General features: G+C 45.0%; 1 long non-coding RNA gene across 1 annotated transcript in view; it reads left to right on the forward strand.

Annotated features, from left to right (window-relative positions):
• The window catches only part of LOC125941487 (uncharacterized), a 57,963-nt gene extending 39,676 nt beyond the window's left edge, over nucleotides 1-18,287 (forward strand). The window contains exon 3 of the long non-coding RNA XR_007464372.1: nucleotides 18,072-18,287. This is a non-coding gene — a long non-coding RNA (uncharacterized LOC125941487). The remainder of the gene's footprint in view (nucleotides 1-18,071) is intronic.
• Nucleotides 18,288-19,902: the final 1,615 nt, after the last annotated feature.

The raw sequence follows: 19,902 nt of genomic DNA on the forward strand, positions 1-19,902 counted from the left end.
GTCCACGATGCGATCTGATCGTAAGGTGCACCAGCATTTTTGCCTTCAGGACATCATAAGCTGCAGCATTCCAGCACTACTCTACGTCCGCTCTACGTCTGTATGGAAGCAAGGGAAAAAAAGGCAGTGGACAAGAAATAAAAACATCCCTTATGCACAAAGTCTATCGCATGCATCGCAACCGTTTAGGCGCTGCCATACTTTCATGCGTCGTTTTGTGATGCGTTCGTAAAGAGCCTTTACAGCGGCGACGCATAGAATCTAGAGCAAAACAAACAAACAACATATACATAAACAGACATCCTTATCCGCCGTGCGCAGTACAATAACCGCAGCTCACATATTTCTGGGTGATATAGCCACAGCGGCAGGATATTACGGCTCAACCAAAGATGCCCTTATCTTCCGGTTCGTCCCTGTTACGACAAATCCGCCAACATTGACTTGGATGCAACCGTCCTGCCCAAACCGTGCTTTATGTGTCAGTTTATGCCGGCTGCGGATGTTGTAGCACGGCTTCCAACATTTACAACGGCACCACTCTGTCCCGTCCCCATTTCGCGGGCACTGAACATCCCTCGCGCTGCCCTTTCCCTATGGCAAGACATTAAAAGACGTGCTCCCAGTTATACAATCGCTGTGGCAGTTTCATTTATTTGATATGTGAAAGCCTACGGCCAAGCAACACCCTAGGAGCATTTCACATATTATGGCTAAGCATTTATACGTGAAATTTCAATTGACCCTATGCTAAAGTAAACCTCGAAGCTAAGCAGCTAATGATTCCACCTGATTACCACGGGATATTTCTTGTTTACCAGCTGGGTATATTTTTATGTGTTTGTGCATGTCACTACACTTTGTGTGCGATGCGGAAAAACGCTTTATATATTTGTATGGCTTGACAGACATATTGGAACGTTACTTCCTATTAGGATGTCTTCTATACTAAACGATTTTCATTTTGTTCTGGATAGCTCAATTATACGAACATTTTTGGACAATACATCGACTCTGAGGCCTTTTCGTTGTTCCGAGGCTCTGTTATCTTACTGGTGACGACTAGATTAAGGGGTGAAACCTGGCCTCCGTGGCTTCATTTCGACGTCATTGGCGTTACAATGCAATAATGTTAGCGAAGGTCGCGCTGTAAAGCAACACACATTGCGAAAGCGTCTATTTACAATAACATTTCAGTTACTTCACATGGTCAGTGCATGATCAGTCGCAGAAGGCGAACATATTCTTAGAATGCTCTTGTGTAGACACATGATTAGGCCAGCGTTCGTGATTAGTGGTCCTGTGCAGTTAGTAAACGGACTAGATTTATGCTGTGTAACCTTCTAATACCCCTTCTACAATATATTGCACAATGCGTTCAACGTTCTTTTTTCAAAATTCACTCAAAAGCGATTACGCAAGATATTCATTCATGGTATAAAGTATGGTGCATGTCTAACTGTAAAGAAGTGGTTTACTCATATTCTCCTGATCAGCTTTCGAGAAATTGGACACTAAATTGATCTAGACCTCTGTGCTGTCCCAGGCGGCCGAGAGCAAACTTCAGGTGTGTTTCGAAATCACTGAGATTGCGTGAAAATACCGCAAACGACAGCAACATGGCAGTGTACGTCACGTAATTCCATCTTCATCCCGGCGTTTAAGCAATAAAATGCAGTTTTTACCATAGCAAACACGAGGAGATGATGGAGATACCGAGTACACACAGACGCAGCTTTTAGCATATAACGGTGGTATTTAAATTTTAAGAATTTTTTTCACATTCATAACATAATATTGGATAATAAAAAACACTTTGAAGAGCTATTATGTATCATGCTTGTGTTCGCGTCTCAGGAGGGTATACTGTGAATTTATCTCCAACCAAGCTGTGTGTTTGCACCTACAATCCCCGCTGGCACGTGTGAGACCCTTCCACGAACAGGTGAACACTACAAAAGGTTATACATCATTTGTCTAGAGGCGAGGACAAACGCTAGGTGTCGAGTGTATACTCTTTGTCTCGGAATTCTCACTTTAATATGATTAGCTTCAATGTCGTTTTCAATTTACGTCTAGATTGCCGCGTAGAGTTCAGCGTTCCAATGTAAATCTGGGGCTACGAGAGGCACCGTTGTGGTGGGCTTCGAAATAATTTTATCCACCTGGGAATTTTGCGTAAACCCCAGCTTAAGTACACGCGCATTCTTGCATTTCGCCCCACCGCTGCGCGAAAAGAAGCCATGACCACGTGCTCAGCTGCGAAACCCTGTAGGCACAGAACTAACATTTACGCATTATGAAGGGGAACCCTTATACGGGCTCATCATTCAGTCGACCTTCAAACACCTTGAGCGAAAACCGTGTCGTAGACGCTAAATCGTGCCGGCGAGTAAACGGCAGTTAGAGCGGATCAAAATTGATAGTAATCAAAGCGAATTCAGAGGAAGCAAGGAGAATTGAAAGTAATCAAAGGAAATTATAAGAAATCAAAACGAGTTATGATGGTTGATTAAGTGTATTAAGAAGGATGACAAAGCGAATTAAGAAGAATCAACGCAAATTAGGAGGAATCAAAATTAAATAAATGGAATAAAAGTGAATGAAAAGTGATCAAATGTAATTATGATGGATGACTAAGTCAAGTAAGAGGAATTAAAGCAAATGAAGGTGATGTATCAGCGCAATAAGAGAGATGACTCAGTGAACTAAGATGATGACTCAGCGATTAAACTGGATGACTCAGAAAAACATTTACACGTGGACGAATCAGCGCCTTAAGAGGGATGATCAGCGAATTAAGGTGATGACTAAGCGATTAAAGTGAATGACGCAGCAAAACAAGTACGTGATGTGTCTCTTTAATGTATCGGCACTTTTGCTTTCGCCGTCAAGTCGCCTTAGGGATAACATGAGACCCTGTGACTTTTTTTTAAATTTTCATGTTTCTTCAACTATTTCAATTTGTCACGGAGCGGCATATTTTCTCGAGTCATCGACACACCGATTAACGGCCGCCAAAAACGTCGTGTTCTCACGGTGCGGCATATAGTTCCGAAAACGCGACACGCCGATTAACGGACCCAGGTGTGTGCAGTGTGCGTCCGTTTGGTACAGTGCGGGGGCTCGACCTTGGATGGAGAGGGGAATCTACGCTTCCTTCGCCCTTGATTGAAAGGGGCGCGGCCAAGACTTTTGGGAGGAGTCATGGAATAATTAGGTGAACACTGCATACCTTGCAGTTCCCCTACATAGGGAAATAGGGAAAGGAGAGGCGTTTAGGTGCAGGTTTTGGGCCCTGATAATTAGTCCAGAAGCTGAACCTATGAGGAGCTGAGAAGCCGTTGGGGGCGCTAGTGCCGTCCAGTATCGCCTGGGCCGCCTAGCCGCGTCGGAACTCCAAGTAACTAGTTTACGTACGAGACGTCAAACCAGCGTCCGCAACGAAGCTCACGGTAATTCGCGTCAAGTTAGCTCAACCTGCTTTGGGGAAGTCGTCAGATATAGACTCCCGGGAAACCCAGCCCAGCAATCGCATCCACCTCGACAAGATCGGCCCGCCAGAATTCTTCGGGAAAGCTCAGCGCGCCGACTTCACGGTTTATGGAACTGCTGCTTCTGCCCGGCCACGCGTATGACATCGTTTGTTTTCTTTTAAGATTTGTTTTCAGCTGAACTTTGTTCTAGTCAATTACTAATAAGTGTATTCTTGTGTACTTGATCGTCGCACTGCTTCATATGTATATGGATTGTTAATTGCTCGTCACATTTCTTTGTCGTCATCATTGAGCTATATTAATTTCAGGTGTGTTAGTTTGTCTTGTGTCTTTTTTATTATTTTAGTTTACTAATTTGTGTGCATTTATCAGCCGAAAATATCTTGTTTTTTTTGTTTACTCCCGACTCGGACTCTTTCACTGTGTTCGCTTGAGTACGGAACGACCAACCGGCTTGTATACCTCGTCGATCTACTTCGCGTCGACGGCGGAGGGGTGACAGCTGTGACACAATTTAGTAGCTATTATTCTCGCTACGTCTTATATTCACGTGTTCCAATGTTCCTTTTCGGGGCCACAATATATATATGCATGATACTTCTCAATCAATAGAGTGCTTCCGCCCAGCAATCTAGGAACCTTTCTTTCTAATTTCTTACCACTCGACACCTTATGCGCACATCCGCCTCACGAGAGAGCATTTCTGAACTTCTATAAGCACACCGACGCAAATGACTTCGTTAACGAGTCCTGCCAGTATTCATTGCACGTCGACGGATTGCGAGATAACTCTAAGAAATTTGGAAATGGTGGTGAAGCAAGCTTTCAGCGCTTATGGGCACTAAGAGCGTGAGCCAGATCTGGCGTCTCATGAAGCTACACTTTTGGCGCATTGTTATTTCAACTTCAATTTGCATGCGTCCATGCTTGTAAAAGGCGCGTGAGAGGAAACAATTACATTAACGGTGGTTAGCCGTCAGCTCTCGAGAACACTTTCGCGTTCTTCAAGTTGATAAGTTTAGCATCAAAGAGACCATACAGCAGTGGTCGGAAAAGAGTTCATCGGGTTCATCGGGCGGAACAGGCATGCACAGAATGGCGCACCGAGACGCAATGTTCTGGTTCTTTTTGAGACCGCCTGGGAAATATACTGTGTAGCAATTACCCCCCTTTGCGATTTCCTTCAACATTTCACCTTCGCTTACCGGGCAAAGCCGTGTAGCAGACGCGCATCTGGACCACATTTTGCATGAATTTGAAGCCTACTTGTCAACTTGAATTCGTATCTTTCCTGATTTGTACCAAACGTTTCGCTCCACCACTGATCAGATATTGTTTGTGCCACGCCATGCATGTAAATATAAAGTGGGAGCGCTGGTACGGGTCATGACGCTTTCAATAGCATAATGATGCAGCCTAATTAAGACATTAAAATGTGCATAACAGGGAGAGGCGCGTGTTCAGCAGCATGCTGTTACGAGCTGTCGGAAATGCTCAAAGTTTAATTCAAAAGTTTTTTAATACTTAAAATCAACGCACAGGTTAAAGTTCGAATTCTTCCAGCAGCCATAAGACTATTGTACTCTAAGCAATCAGGAAATATTTAAGTAACTATACAAAACCCTATTAATTAATTATTTTTGCAAACGGTTTCACCAGCATGGTTGAAACTAGTGCAACTGCACTGGCCTCTATGAACCAATGTGTGGCAACATCATCACTTTTTCTTAAGCTGAATAATAACTTTTGAACAAAGCGATTAGGTTGCGTGTACTTTTACGTAGTGTTCTCCAAATTACCAACTGCCTGGCTACATAATATATTAGGCAGACTTTTTTTGCGATTTACCACTCTTTTTCTGGCTTGCAAATAGCTTCACAGGAAAGCATAGCGGCAAGGCATTTTTTACGAACGCTACTTCGCAATATCACGCTGTCACAGAAAAACATCAGTGCATGCGTTTGCTCTTTTTCTGTTTAGTCGGTGTCATTAATAGCCGAAAATACTGAGATTAACCAAAGAGGCAAACTTCCGAAGCCAACTCTGAAAACCCGATGGTGCACTGATGGAAGCCACAGTCTCCATGCGAATAAGCAATGCGACCGTTATCCTTAGAATCAGCTGTTGAGCAGAAGTTATTGCAGAGAGCTTCTTTATTGTCTTCGGCGTCGCTGAAGAACACGCGTGATGTCAGCCTCGTTCAGCGTTATTGACCACCAGTCTGATCTTGCCGCATATATTTCTGTTGCCTTTGCTACTCCATCACATGAAGAGGCATTATATGGTTTAAGGCTACCTAGATTCCCAGCTTCCGCGCACCCACCTTTGACTGTGTCACTGTTTCAACGTTTGTTTTATTGCGCAAGCAGCGAAGAATATAGATATCTGACCCTTAGGATCAGGCGAAGTCACTCCAGTTTGATGCGGACCACTATCGTGACCATCTTACCCCTGAGCCTCGGCGCGTGCAGCTGTTCCCAAAGGCACAGCAAGAAAATGTGGGCGTCGACCTCTCGTTTGATTGCCACTGGGATTTACGTCTCGTCGGCCCTTAAAGCGCGAACTGAGCCACGCCGCAAGGTTTGTGCAGCATTGAACTCTTCTTTCATACGCTTGGAGAAAATGCCATGCATAAACCCGAAGTAAATAAAAAATGTTACACAAACGAAATTAACCCTCCAGGAGAGAGAGTAAGCTTCTTCTTTTCTGGGGTTTTGCATGCCAAAACCAGTTATGAAAATGAGGCTGCCGTAGTGGAGGGCTCCGCAAATAATTTTGACCACCTCGGGTTCTTTAACGTGTACTACAACGCAAGCACAGGGGCGTTTTAACGTTTCACCTCAATCGAAATTCGGCCACCGCGGCTGGGATTCGATCCCGCGATCTCGTGCCCAGCACCGCAACGCCTTAACTACCTGAGAGAGAAAGCGAGGAGAAGAAAAGCAGGAAGGTCAACCAGACGACGTCCGGTTCGCTACCCTACCCTGGAGGAAGAGAAACGGGGAATAGAAAGAGGAAAGCGTGAGAGAGTGAACACAGTGTGTGCACGCAGCATAGCGCCTTGAAAGCAGGAGAGGCTATTATAGGGATATAGATACTGAATGAAGCACGTTGATTCTTGTTGTAATGCAATTGTGGGCCCAAGGTTCATGTGGTTGTACGGATATATTTTATTATCGCAAAAATGATCAGTCGCTTGCTGCAGTATGTGGAAGACTTAAGATATGCGATAGCTCAGGGTGTAGACATTCCCACGGCTGCATAAAAGTCTTGAGGTTCATCCAGGAACGTAGGACCCGGGAGAGCACTGGACTGAGTAAGGGAACTGCAGGATGGAGCAAAAGTTAAGCAGTCCAACGAGACGATCACGAAAAAACATTGACACAGAAGGAGTAAAACCGGTGAACACGCTGCTATGATGAGGCTACGTTACGACGAAATGCGTAGGCAACATACTTTAGAAAAAAAAAGAACTGTTGATAAAGGCAACTCATCCACGTATAAAAACACGCGTAGACAGTACGTGAAAAAACTTTCCGCGTAGATAGTTGAAAAACTGTCCCCCCCCCCCCTAAAAAAATAAATCTCATCGAAGGTAGAACCAATACTTGTGAATGGAGTGCTGCCACTTTCATTTTGCCAATGATCAATAAACTGCTGTAGACATTATGCGCAAAATGGAATATTGGATTGTGGTCAAAGAGCGGCAAGAAAAAAAAACGCATCTATAAATAACGTGCGCCTATTTAAATCTGAAAATCTACAAGGAATGCTATCCCGGAGCTCATTCCAAGTTGATACAATGACTGCTGTCTTGGTAATGGCACCATACAAAATTTAAGTGAAGTATAGCACAGACAGAACATCAGTGCTGTCATAATATCATTAGATTTCCTGTCATGGGTATATATGTGCAGCTTGCGAAGAAACATCAATGTGATGATTAGCTCCGGTTTAAAAAAAGGGTATTTTACCACGTTTGAGGCGGCAGGTAATCAGTGGAGCAACACGATACCATATAAAAGTGATATTATTTAGGAAATATTAAGTAAAACGTTACTGTACACTAGTTACTAGAAATTATGCAGTGAAAAAATGTTCTTTCCGTTGAGAAACACGTTGTGTTGCTGCGATTTCTGAACAGAACAGGGCCGCTAATGTTGCCTTTACCTAAAGCAGAAACCTACCTCGATGAAAACACGTTATGGGATATGTTGTAAAAAATGCAGAAATCAAGGCAAAGCCATCGTTTTACCCATTGACTTGCCGAACCCACACTCGGTCCCTAGAATTTTCTTATTTCTATCTTTACCAAACAATGTAGCAATCAGGCTTCGCATCTAGTAACATGGAAGTAGTAAAGGCACGAGTGAAAGGCGTATGACACGAATAGTACACATCTATTCCTTTGGTCGTGTGTGGAGCATTTGTTTTCCTATGAACAATGCCTATACCTGGCGTTTAGATTCCCTACCCTGTAAATTACGGAGCCAATTAAGACGTTGCTTCTTCCGGTCTGTCCTATTGCGGGAACCGCACGAAAAAGAAAGGATCAGTGGCAACAGACACGATAGCTCGGCCATGAAGCTTCAGGTGCAACACATAAAATCGTCCATTTCTAACATTGATAGTTCCTTCACACAACGGCAACGCGTCGTCGGCTGTGTCGGTTGCTCGATTTTTTCTTCCCATTGCGGCTGAAATAGCTCACATTGTTGCAGATCGAGACACGGCCTCGGTAGACGAGACATAGCGAATTGTATTAAGTAACGATGAGGCTGTACGCAGCTTTTGCTGTATTTGACGAAATACGATCCGTAAGAATATTTTCCAATGCCCACTTTACCTAAGTAGGTGTGACGGAATAATAACGTGGCAATATCAAGTGCATAACAAAATAGAAGCGTGGTCTGATTAGAGTAATGATTTCAGCATAGGATATTCTCCGGTGTCGATCGTATCCCGTGTCATTTATCTACAGTTTTGAAATGGCATCTCTCACCGGACATGCTACTGTGCGGTACGTCATCCCCCACCTTGCAGAGGGAATACATATTGCATATAGACATGGATACAGGATGCAAAGCTTGCACATTCATAATGTAGCAAGAAAAATAAAGCACGGTTTGATGTCAATGTGCGAGATGTGAAGGAATACCTGAATTGGGATCGAGTCGCCAACAAGTTGACGGAAAAGACTGCCTCAAATTTTTCCATGCCATCTCTAACATTATATTTTCTATACAGAGATAGGTGTATATAAAGTTCGCACAAAGCTTAAGGATTTACCTCCAAGACTGATATGGTTAGAATGCCTTTTTGTAAACCAGCTCCCGACGGGAAATGATTGACTTCTGCTATCACGAATGACATATTCACCTATGTTTTAAAAGTGTTTTTATAAGCGACTGCGTCTTCATGCGTTTATCTCCGTGATATGGAAGTTTATCGATGCGCATTTTACACGGTTCTTCTTTTTATCTCATTCACCTACCATGCCCTGTGAAGACTGCTTTACTTTCTTCGTGGTATTATACATGTTGCATAATACAGAGCTCGACCGTTGTGTGATACCTGCCCTCTCCGCATGCGCAGCCTTTCCGTAGAACTGCGGTAGACAAACGCTTTAGCATATATATATATATATATATATATATATATATATATAGCGTGAACGCGTGCCATTGTATGGCGTAGAATCAAATTATTGGCGCAATGATGAATTGGGATTTGAGAGCGTTCGCAATTGCCAACGCACCGGGACTGGGGATGCTGTTGCGTAAGTTGAAATGAAAACACTTTCGCGGTTAGTAACACTTCTCTAGGCTTATACCAGCTGCGAACAAACGACCCAAACGAATAATCAGAATGAAACATCGCTACATTACTTCGTTCTCCGCGTAATATAGATTTACGCGATGGATGATTTTATTTATTTATTGCTGTCAGAGAGGCGAGAAAGTAGCAGGAGCGAATTCACCTAGAAGTGTGCAGTATGGACTGGTCGGGGTGCAGCAACAATGTTACAAATCAAAGTAACCTGCGCGGCAGTGAGCGGTGTATGAGGCACGCCTTTGCATTTGGGAAAAAGGGGCCTAGCATATCAAGTTTCACGACACCGCATCACGCAAACATAAGATTGTCCATTGTTCCAAAGACAATTAACGCTACCCTGATGTGTTTCGAGAATTGTATAACCTCTACCATCTCTCTCTCTCGCACACACGCACTGTAACGAAGCCTTGGCACTGCAGATTATAAATAGGTAAATGCATAAATAAATACCCTTATTTGCACCTAAAGTTACATTGGGATTTGCTTATCTGTACGAATTATCACAGGATGATGCCTAGTTCAAGAATTATTTCACTGGGATTTTTCATATTTCCAACTTTCTACTAAAGACACCATGTCGCATCTAGGACTTCTCAGGTGAAATTTACATACACACAAGGTTCGTCATTGAATGCAACCTACATTCTTGACAAAAAATTAACTGTGATAGCGAAGGGTTACTGTAGTACAGCCTCTACTCCCTCTTTTTTGGGACGCTTGTCGAGTTCACTATGTGCCGAACGAGAAGCTTTCAAAGGCTTCTCAGACACCTCCTGGAAACTTCTTGAAACGTGAGTTTCTTTAGTAGAGGAATGATCTGGGCCTGTCGGTAAGCTATCTTGTTAAAGATATGAAACTAACCTAACTAAGAAACTAACTAAGACGACGAGCAGAGACGAAAGGAGGTGGTTGTTATGTAGAGTTTATCGCGTTTGTCTTTGTATTTTTTGCGCTGGTTTCGTATTTTAATTTTGTTCGTCCACTTGCGACACAAAACATTGACCAGTTTTCTTCTCTGTCCATCATTCGCGTGATTGACGGTACTTTCATGGTACCGGGACAAAACCCCAGGAGCATTTCGCAAGGTTCTTCCCTAAACTAATTTACTTAGAACGAAGACTCAAAATTTGATTCTATCAGGAGTGAAAAATGACATTATTGTTTGTGCATGAAGCGTCAATGACATGCGTTGAAGGCGTGTGCAATGTATGCGTGTTGCTATGTTTCCATTACTCCTTTTTATCTCTGATCAAACATTCACTGCTGCAGGTGGCAACGTCACTATGACACATGGCATATATTTAGGCTGATATTTGATAAATTGATTCTAGATAGTGGGGGGATCATCCGATACACGAAGACGGCGATGCATTTTGGGTTGTTCCTCAAGTAGAGGGAATACGTGAAAGTTGTTTTGGTCTCGTTTGAAATTTCGTGTCCTTTTTTGTAGCCATAAAATTCAGCGCAAGTCCCGAAAATTTCTTGTATACAGGCGCCAGCCTCTATACACAACGACCGCGCTGCCTCAACTTCTCATCTACAATGTTCTCACTCTTTTTTAAAAATTCTTTTTATAAAATTTGTATATGCCGAATTTGGCGTTTTTTTATATTTTATTCTGCGGTTGCTATACAATACTTGTGCGTTTTTGCACTTTCTTGTATTCGTTCACCGCTAATTTTTAAAACCATTCCAACAGAATTAGTTGAAGTATTCTAAACAGAAATAAAATTTCTGTGGAGTACGCATCTAGACTATGCTTCACAATCTGAACCGACCTGACGTAGCTGCAAAACGATGGTGCACACCTGAGCGTCAGCCTCTCTTCGGACAATTTCTGATTCTGTTATATTGTTATGCTGCAACCTCCTTTCCGCTTTCCTCCCCCGCTGCGTTCCGCGTGCGCTCTTTTGCTCGGTGTTCGTTACCTCGGTTACGCCGAGGGACGCCGAGGGACGCTGAGGTGTGCTGACGCTCAACGCAGGCGTGGGCGCCTAATAGCAGCGCTCTATAAATGACATGCATTATTACAATTACAAGGATATTCGCGTGTTAATTTCCTGAATCATTAGTCATTGCAGCTGACGGCTACGAATACATTGTTGTACTTCTTACCGTCAATAAACCTGCACAACGACTTCAGCACTGGTGGTTGTTAACTGCTATCCTTTATTGTAAACTGCAGTGTTTGTGTGTGTGTGCTGCGGACTTTCTGTCTCTCCGTTTTCTGGACATCTTTCTACATCCCCTCCCCTAAACACCAGTCTAAGGTAGGAAACCGAATTATCGTTCTGGTTAACCTCCATGCATTTCCTTTCTTTGCGATCCAATTATATGAATCCTTGTGTGGGCGAAACCCATCGACACCACCCATCAACGGACCAACCGGGGAGCAGTGGGAGGCCCAGCTGACAAGCCCGAGCCCTGAAGACCAGCATCGTCGAATGAGCGCGGCCAAGCTATCGGCTTAGGCTCACTGCATCCTGGACTACGGACGCAGGCCACCTCGGATGATTCCACCATTACCTCATTTCTACAAAAAAAAGTGCATACGTCCTCCTCCTTCAAAAACGTTGCCATCATATTCGAAATCATTTTAAGATTGCCGTATTTTCTGTCCGTGGGTAAATTCTACTTTCTGCTATGGGTAATCGACTTCAATATTAACTGTAGATAATTCCACCGAACTTGGTCTTACTTGCTCTTTTAAGTTCTGTTTCTCCCCCATTTTTCTTGGTCCCGTAGTGGATATGCACTATGCTAGAGGAAGCAAGCAAGCACCCGCATCCCTGCAGGCCAATCCCCCGAAGTGGGTACGAGCCATGTGCTGAGGACATCATCATCATCCCTGCAGGCTCGTGAACCCCTCGCGACACCCAGAACACCTTTTTCAGCGAGCCTACGTTCAGTCGCTCGTCGCACTGCACCTCTTGTGGCTGTTCTCGGAGCCAAGCACCCACATTTCTCGTTCACCATGGACGCACACTACAAGGGCGCCGACGAGTCTAGCACGGGCGCTGCGCGAGCCGATACGACCACCAGTGCTGCCGGCACCAAGCGCCAGAAGAAACACAGGTCGCGCGACGGCAAGCGCCAGCACACGCTGTCCATCGAGGAGGCAAACAAGTGAGTGCCACTCGGGCCCGGCCCCTTGGCTCCAATCCCTGATTGGCGTGTCGTTTGCAAGGACGCACGCAATAACCGCAGTGGTTATTGAGGAACACGCGTGTTCCTCGAACGGGGGCTTTGGTTGGAAGGAAGGGGATATAGTTTTGGCACCGGTATGGGAGCCCGCGAAAATGGCTGCCGGCAGTGTTATTTGATTGATTGGTCTTGAAATTTTTGCTTGTGAATGAGGTGGCACGGGGGGCACGGTCATAGTGCAAAAACGTATATGTGAAGCGTAGGAAGCCGTTCACGGGTTATATATAGTGCAACAGATGGTTGTCTGCTGCGGACAACAGTCATTTACACGTCTCTCTTTGAAGGAGAGACAGGACGTGTGTCGAGTGAGCTCCTGAACAACTCCTGTGCCGTGTGGTAAACGTGGTATGCATCATTTATCCTGCATGTCTGTCGCATTTCTCTCGCATTTACCGCTAAATCGGCACTGCACTTTGTTCTCGTTACGGTGGACGGGGCAGTAGCAGCTAGTGGTTGGGACAGTGATGTGGTTTTGGAACGTAAAACCTTAGAAAGAAGAAGAGGTAGTCAAAGTACTATCTGCAGTCGTTAAATGCCAACAGCTCAGTTCCAGTGCAATTGAAGTGCGTGAATTTAAGCGAAGCTTTACTGGCTCACAATTGGCGGTGGCGTTGTTATCACGCAAAAACTGATGTGTGGCGCATACGCGCTTTGCATATGCGCGTATGAGCCAGGGATATGCGGGTATGAATAAGGGATAAGAAAGAAAGAAAAAAATGAAGGGAAGAAATAGAAGAAGGAAGAAAGAAAGAGCAGGTTTGGGGAAAGCTGCGCTGGCGCCGGATCACGTGACGCGCGCAACCAATCAGGGTCGTTTGGTGTGTCGCCGGGAGGGAGCGGGAAGGAAAGGGGGTTCGCGCACGCTCCGCCGCGCTTCCTTCGCCGTCGAAGGACGCGTGGTGCGTTCCGCCGAGACGCAGGCTGTGTTTGAGCGACGGTGACGCAAACTCGCTCGGGAAAGGGCTCGTCGTCGACGTGCCGATTCTAGCGCGAGGGCTTCCGTAGCTCAGGCGCAACGCCAGCGTCGTCTTGCCTTCCAGGAACCCGACAACGGTGGTCCACGCTTCCGCAACGCTAGCGCCAACTTCCCCGGTGCGACGGCACGGTTTCAATGCGAGTTTCTCAACCGGAACTTCGGAGACAGCTGCAGTGCGTGTGACAAGTTGAGGTTCGATCATAACGTGGTACTCGTCAGTGTAATTCTTTCGGAGGAACACCGAAGAAACGCACAAGCTTCTCTCACCCCCATTTCCTCGACAGGGGAGGGGCTGCTGATCTTTTTGGTGCAACCTAGGAAAAAGCAAACAACGCGAAGCCGCATGACGAATTCCCATGTGTCACGAATATTGCTCGTGATGCATCACTGTTATTCCAATATATACAGTGTTTGCGCACTTTGGCTTTACGCAACTTGTACTAAACCCACATACACGGCGGTTAACGTGTCAATGACGGCCAAAAGTACCACTTGTACCTCACGGTGTCATAAATCGGTTAGGTTAAGTGACTGTCGGCAGCATAGTGACGCGCTTGCTGCCAGCTTAAAGCGCAACTATTGGCAACATTTCGTCAGCGCTATACTCTGCTGGATGTGGCACAATGGGCGCGACCGTAGTAAGTTTTTTCTTGTTAGCGATTATGTTGGCTGCAAAGTATACTCCGGCTCTAGTGAAGAAGAAATATTCGCCCTGAAAAATTCGCCAATGAAGAAAGTTCGGTCCTTGGACCAGGATGAACTTTACTTCACCTGGGAAGCTCTCTGAAAAACTCGTATGAGTTTCCTTTGAAGCTTCATGCTAGTCAAGTCGACGACGATTGCTGCCTATCATGGAATTTCCTCCACCAATTTGGCGTTACCAACATTATATAAAAATGCATGTATACTTGACCATATACAGCAGTCAGGATAAGAACTTGGGGCGCTATAACGTAAAGCTATTCCAAACTTTTCTATTCTATTTCTGCAATCAGCCCACCCCGATTGGTCAAAACATTTTCGAGCCACTCCCAACTTCGTCTGTCTGCCACGCGATATCCCGAAAACCTCGATAGCTCTCCATCTGATATAACGTGTACACAGTGATTATGCATGATTAAACCACACAAAAGAAAAATATTTATTCCTGATTCGACGCCTTTTGACCATTGGCCCTCTGCTATTGGTCCAATGTTTTCGCGCTGCGTCCACATCGCCTGTCTGTCACGAGACCTCACAAAACCGCGAAAACTCACCGCGTCAAAGGGCGCGAAAAAAATCGCTAATATGCCGGGCAAAACTGAAAATTTTTCGCAATAGCCAGAGACCGCCCAGTTTCCGAAGGAATAGAAGATGGCTTGCCGCCAATCGCTCAGGCCCTAGCTACTCGCACCTGCCGGTGATAATGTACTTACTTGCGCATGATAAACACTTTTGCGGGGCAGTAAACCGTTATCGAGCCCTTTCGGCATGCATATGACATCGCTCTGCCAACTCTTCCTTGCTGAGGATCCGTTTTAGCGGCATTCTTATCCTTCCGTTGCACGCCGCCGCGACTTTCGACCAGTCACCGCAAGCTAAGTAAGGCGAAGCGGACTAATCAGAGAAGCCGGCACCACCCTCTTCCTGCGGTTATCTATTTTCACTGTGCTGGCTCGGCCCCATCGAAACCCTCTCCACTAGAGCGTGCTCCTTGCCTCTTATCAGCGAATTAGATAAGAAAAACCGCTGAGTGTAGGCAGTGTTATTGGTTTCGAAAGCGAACAAACGGTGATCTCCTGTAAACGAGGAGAGGGTTTGATTGGGTTGTTCAGACAAAGCTGCGGGTCAGCGCCCGATGCTTGCCTGGGTGGTTACGTAAAAAATTTCACGTCAGGAGATTCGAATAAAAACAGTTTAGAATAGCTTTTTCTTTATAGCGCCCTTTTTCTATCTGCATCTTGAAGTTCAGCGCTTCTGGCGCTCCTATAGATAAGCTGAAGATAAGCGAGTCTGATTAAGGTGCAATTTTCAATCGTGCTACTGGTATACCGGAAGATCACATGTTTTTGCAAGCTCTTTCAAATACTAGGATGCTTTTGTGTATGGACCCCGCCGACTTATTTAGGTTTTGTTTCCCTCTCTTATATTGTCGAAAAGTCTGCAACCGTTCCTTTTGCGATTCGTCGAACACATCATTATGTGCTCTTCTGTACTCTACGTCAATATTAGACGCTTCAGCTCCCTACTGCGCAGGGGCCTAACTGATACAGGTGTTTGCAGGCAGGGCGCCATGACGTGTTTGGCCAGCGTTATGTTAGACTTTTGTCCCTAATGTTTACTGTACCAATGACTTTCCATACGGAACGAGGCTTAGGGAGTTCAAAATTTATTTTACATTATTGGCAGAGTTTACAAATCTGCGGAGTCACCAGATTGTGTCTTTCTTGTGTGTTATTCCAGAAGGTTCCAGAAGCCATGTTCACCGTAATGTTTCAGCAGGGATGTCTGAATGCTCAAAACTTTCGAATAACGAATGGAATATTGTCGAATTGTAATTGGTTGTTGATTCGAATAGTTACTGTTCTTAAATACCAATATTTTACTGATACATCGGAATGTAAAATGTTCGAAATTAAACAAACTTGGTGTAATGGTAACACCAATTTAGTTTCCGCAGGCATTGTGTTGTCATAAAACATGAAAAGCTACGTAGTGGCGCAGGCTACGCCACTCAGGAAGTCGTACCTGTACTTTACCGTCTTACAGCGTTCATGCCAACTATGACAAATCATGTGCATGCGAAGAAGCTGCTTATATGTTCCTAATACTGCATTTGTGCTTTCAATGCATAGCAAGCCAAGAGCTAATACCCTCTCTTGGGATAGCCCTACCTGTCAGCCAAGCGAGGATTTTATTAAATGTTGTGTTGTGTGGTGTATCGTGGAACGGAGGGGAGATTGTGTGTTTGTGCTGTCTGGATTAAAAAGCTTGCCTCTTCTCTTAGGTTTCCGTAGCCGAAGGAGTCAGTTATTTCGGGTCTACTTTCACATAGTCATTTTGCTATGTCTTCGGGCCGATGGGTAGGATGTTCCATAGTAAACCACACCTCGGGAGCGTTCTTGAGGTAATGCTCTCCTCAGTTCTTTGGTGGCCAGGTAGGCGTTCGACATTGATTAGGGACATAGGTGTCCGTGGCTTTCTAGAGCTATTATTGTAAATTGGGGTAAGAAGTGGGAGAGCAGTGATTTTAGTGGAATGCCGTTCATGGAGCCTGTTTGTCGGAGTGAATTAAAATGTCAGACGTTTGGTGGTTGGGCAGCGCAATCGCTTCTGCCATAGCAGTGTTCTCTGATAGTTATAGTCCGTAACCAGGATGGAAGGCCTGGTGTGAGTGGTAAGAAGCACCGGAACACCAAGCGTAGCGTAGCCGTTGAGAAAGTTTGCACTAACAGCTGACAAACTTGCTTGCATTGTTGACAATTGTGTTGTCATTTGAAAGGAACAAGTTTTGTAGTAGCACTTCCATGTGTTTACAGCGGGCTTGATGGGCTTGTTGGGCAATTCCCGTAGACATTGGCCTAGTTTGAAGGCGCGGGATATTGTTCCAAGATGTAATTGCTAGCGTAATGGGAGGTAAACGGTCGCTAGCGTAATACTGAAATCCTATAAGGGCTGTTCATTGGGGTAGTGTCAGCTATCTTTAGTCACTGCTTTTGGGAAATCTCATACTTCAGTACCAGACGTACTGCGTATCGGCATCGTTGCAGTCTATAACACGCCAAAGTACAATGTAAGTGAAACGGCATTGCTGGGAGATACTTTCGTTGTTATTAAATGATTTTTATATATAAAAGCCTCTGCAATCTTATTGTTGCATCTGCAGTTGAAGACAAGGAAGTGTGGACTACAGTGTGCAGTGGCTCTGACTTTACCAACAGTTCAGTTTCTTCTCAGTAGAAACAAGCCTATAGATGCTTCGTATTGCGTAACTATGGACACGCCAACATTTCCGAGGTTCCCGTATATAGGCGATGACCAGGACAAATTATATTTCCATAAAATGACGACTGAAATTACTTGAGGTAGCAAGTGCGGGTCCCTTTTGCACACATTGCGGCTGAATAAGTGTCCTTGCTGCTTAATCGTCTCCACGAGTGACAGTTGACGAGGCTACGTTAGCAAGGCGCAAACATTACGCGCCTAGCTAAAGTATGCGTTTTCGGAGGCGCGACCTCTTCTAGAATGCACTCGAAGAACGACGGTTGTGGCCTTTGTTTCCGGGACTCATATGCGCATCTTTTAACGCGTTTCCTTGTGTGCGTGTGATTAGGCACATTGTAAACTAAACTTTTTCAGACATAATGACCCAAACCAGTTATACCAAGTATATAACTCGCAGTCTAAAGCAAACTTTGCGTGATTCGGAGGCACATATGAAACCCAAGAAGCTTTTGGAAAGAGGCTTCAAGCACCATACGGCACAGACCAGTGAAAGGAAGTAGAACTTGCTACTGCGAGTGAGAAAAAAAGAAGTGAATGGCAAATGTGCGCGCTATGTCTTCGTCTGCACCTCCCAGGAGTCCCGACTCGGCTGTGTCCAAGACGGAGACCAGCGCCAAGACCAGCAAGCAGTCGAAGAAGAGCCGTGAGCCTCGCGACGATGGTGGCGCGAGAGATGCGCAGAAAACTCCGGAAGGGGTCGCTGCTTCACCCGACGCTCAGGAGAAGCCGCAGCCCGAGCTCCCCCTTCCAGCGCTGCCTTCCACTTCCAGCGACCAGATCCCGGTTCGCCTGGCTCCTGCATTCGACGTAAGAATGCATCTCTGTGTGGTCCTCAGATGTGCGAGATGTGTTCTCAAATTGTGTAAGGCAGCTGGGCTTGCTCGGCATTGTTCTAATCGAAAAAACTCTTCCGCGGGCGTTAGATGCACATTGCCGAAGGGGAAAACACAAGGGACTCAAGAAAAACAGAAAAACAACTCTAAGATAGATCTTTACTTGAGAACGTTGAAGATTAGTTCCTAAATATTTAGGTGAAAGCTCGTGAGAAAAAGCGCCTTTCCCATGATAGGCTATTGGCGATATCTAGCCAAGTCACAAGTTGAGGAGGGAACGGAGTGTAGCGGAAAGTGCGACACGGACAGGTCGTGACGCGGACTTCACCCGAACCAATCGGTGCCTCGAAATGTCGGGAAAACAAGCGAAGGCTCTTTACCAAGGAGCCGAGGTGCCACTAGATCCATGATTGCCCAGATTGCCATCAGCTGCTCGACGGCGAGTGTCGTTTATCGACGATTGACTAATTTCACGTGCCGCGTGAGATGCCCTAGAAATGTTGGCAATGCTATCTCGTTGTCAGCATTTCTACAAATAAAGATGCACAGGAAGTGTTCCAGACGACATGCACGAAGGCAACGCAAGAAACACGAGGGTAGGGGGGGGGGGGGGACGGTATAGACTAGTCGCCTAACGTCATCTTACTTTTTAAAGCCAGTAGCATTTTTGTTTGTTTCTACCCCTTTAATGTTTTAAGCCGTTGATGTATTAACTGATACCAACAATGGCTCTCAGCTGAGCTAGTTGGAATAGGACGGAATCGCTTATACTAAAGTTATCGCAACGATCCCGCTAAAGCAATCATCCAAAACTGGCCATAATTGGCTAAAAAATGTGAAGGAACTCATATAAAATCTGCTTTGAACGATAATTAGAAAGATGAAAGGAAGCTAACAGAAATTTTAAACACTTGAAAGTACTTAAGATGCTATCTAGAGCCACACTGAAGAACAGAATATTTGCAGCACGAAGCAAGAGTTGGCAGGACATCGCGGCCCTCAAAGCACCAGGTGAAGATAGAAGCATTAAACTTGTGTTGAACCTTAGGTTGAGACTTCGAAAAATGTTGACAGACAGCATCTCCAAGACACATGATTTTATTAATGAGCTTAGATTGATGACAGCATGAACATAACTGAAAACCAAATCCCGGCTGTGTTATATTGTTGTTGATGTACCCTGACCGGAAGGAGACATCAGTTCTTGTGAGTTTTTTTTTGTATATTTTTTTATTGTAAAATAGGATTTGTCGTAAACGGTGAGGAAATAAAGAAGGAGCGTCTGAGTACACTGCTTTCCGATAAAGCGTCGTCTCGATCCTTCTCCAGTATCTCAAACGATGCTACGCTTAGACACATTTAGGCACTGGTAGCTTCTACCTTGGTTACTTCTCTTACGTCTTTGTCTTCCGAAAGTGATGCATTTGTAAACAAGGTGTGCAGCAGCATTCCTGTCCTTGAAAACAAACATCACCATTCATCGGGGTACTTAATTACCCTGAGACTTTACCCCCTTAGTCCGTCATTTTAAATAAGGTTTCCTTTGACACATATATATTTGCTTCAACGTGAT

The sequence above is a fragment of the Dermacentor silvarum genome, chromosome 11 (genome assembly GCF_013339745.2).
Source record: "Dermacentor silvarum isolate Dsil-2018 chromosome 11, BIME_Dsil_1.4, whole genome shotgun sequence".
Taxonomy (NCBI): Eukaryota; Metazoa; Arthropoda; class Arachnida; order Ixodida; family Ixodidae; genus Dermacentor; species Dermacentor silvarum.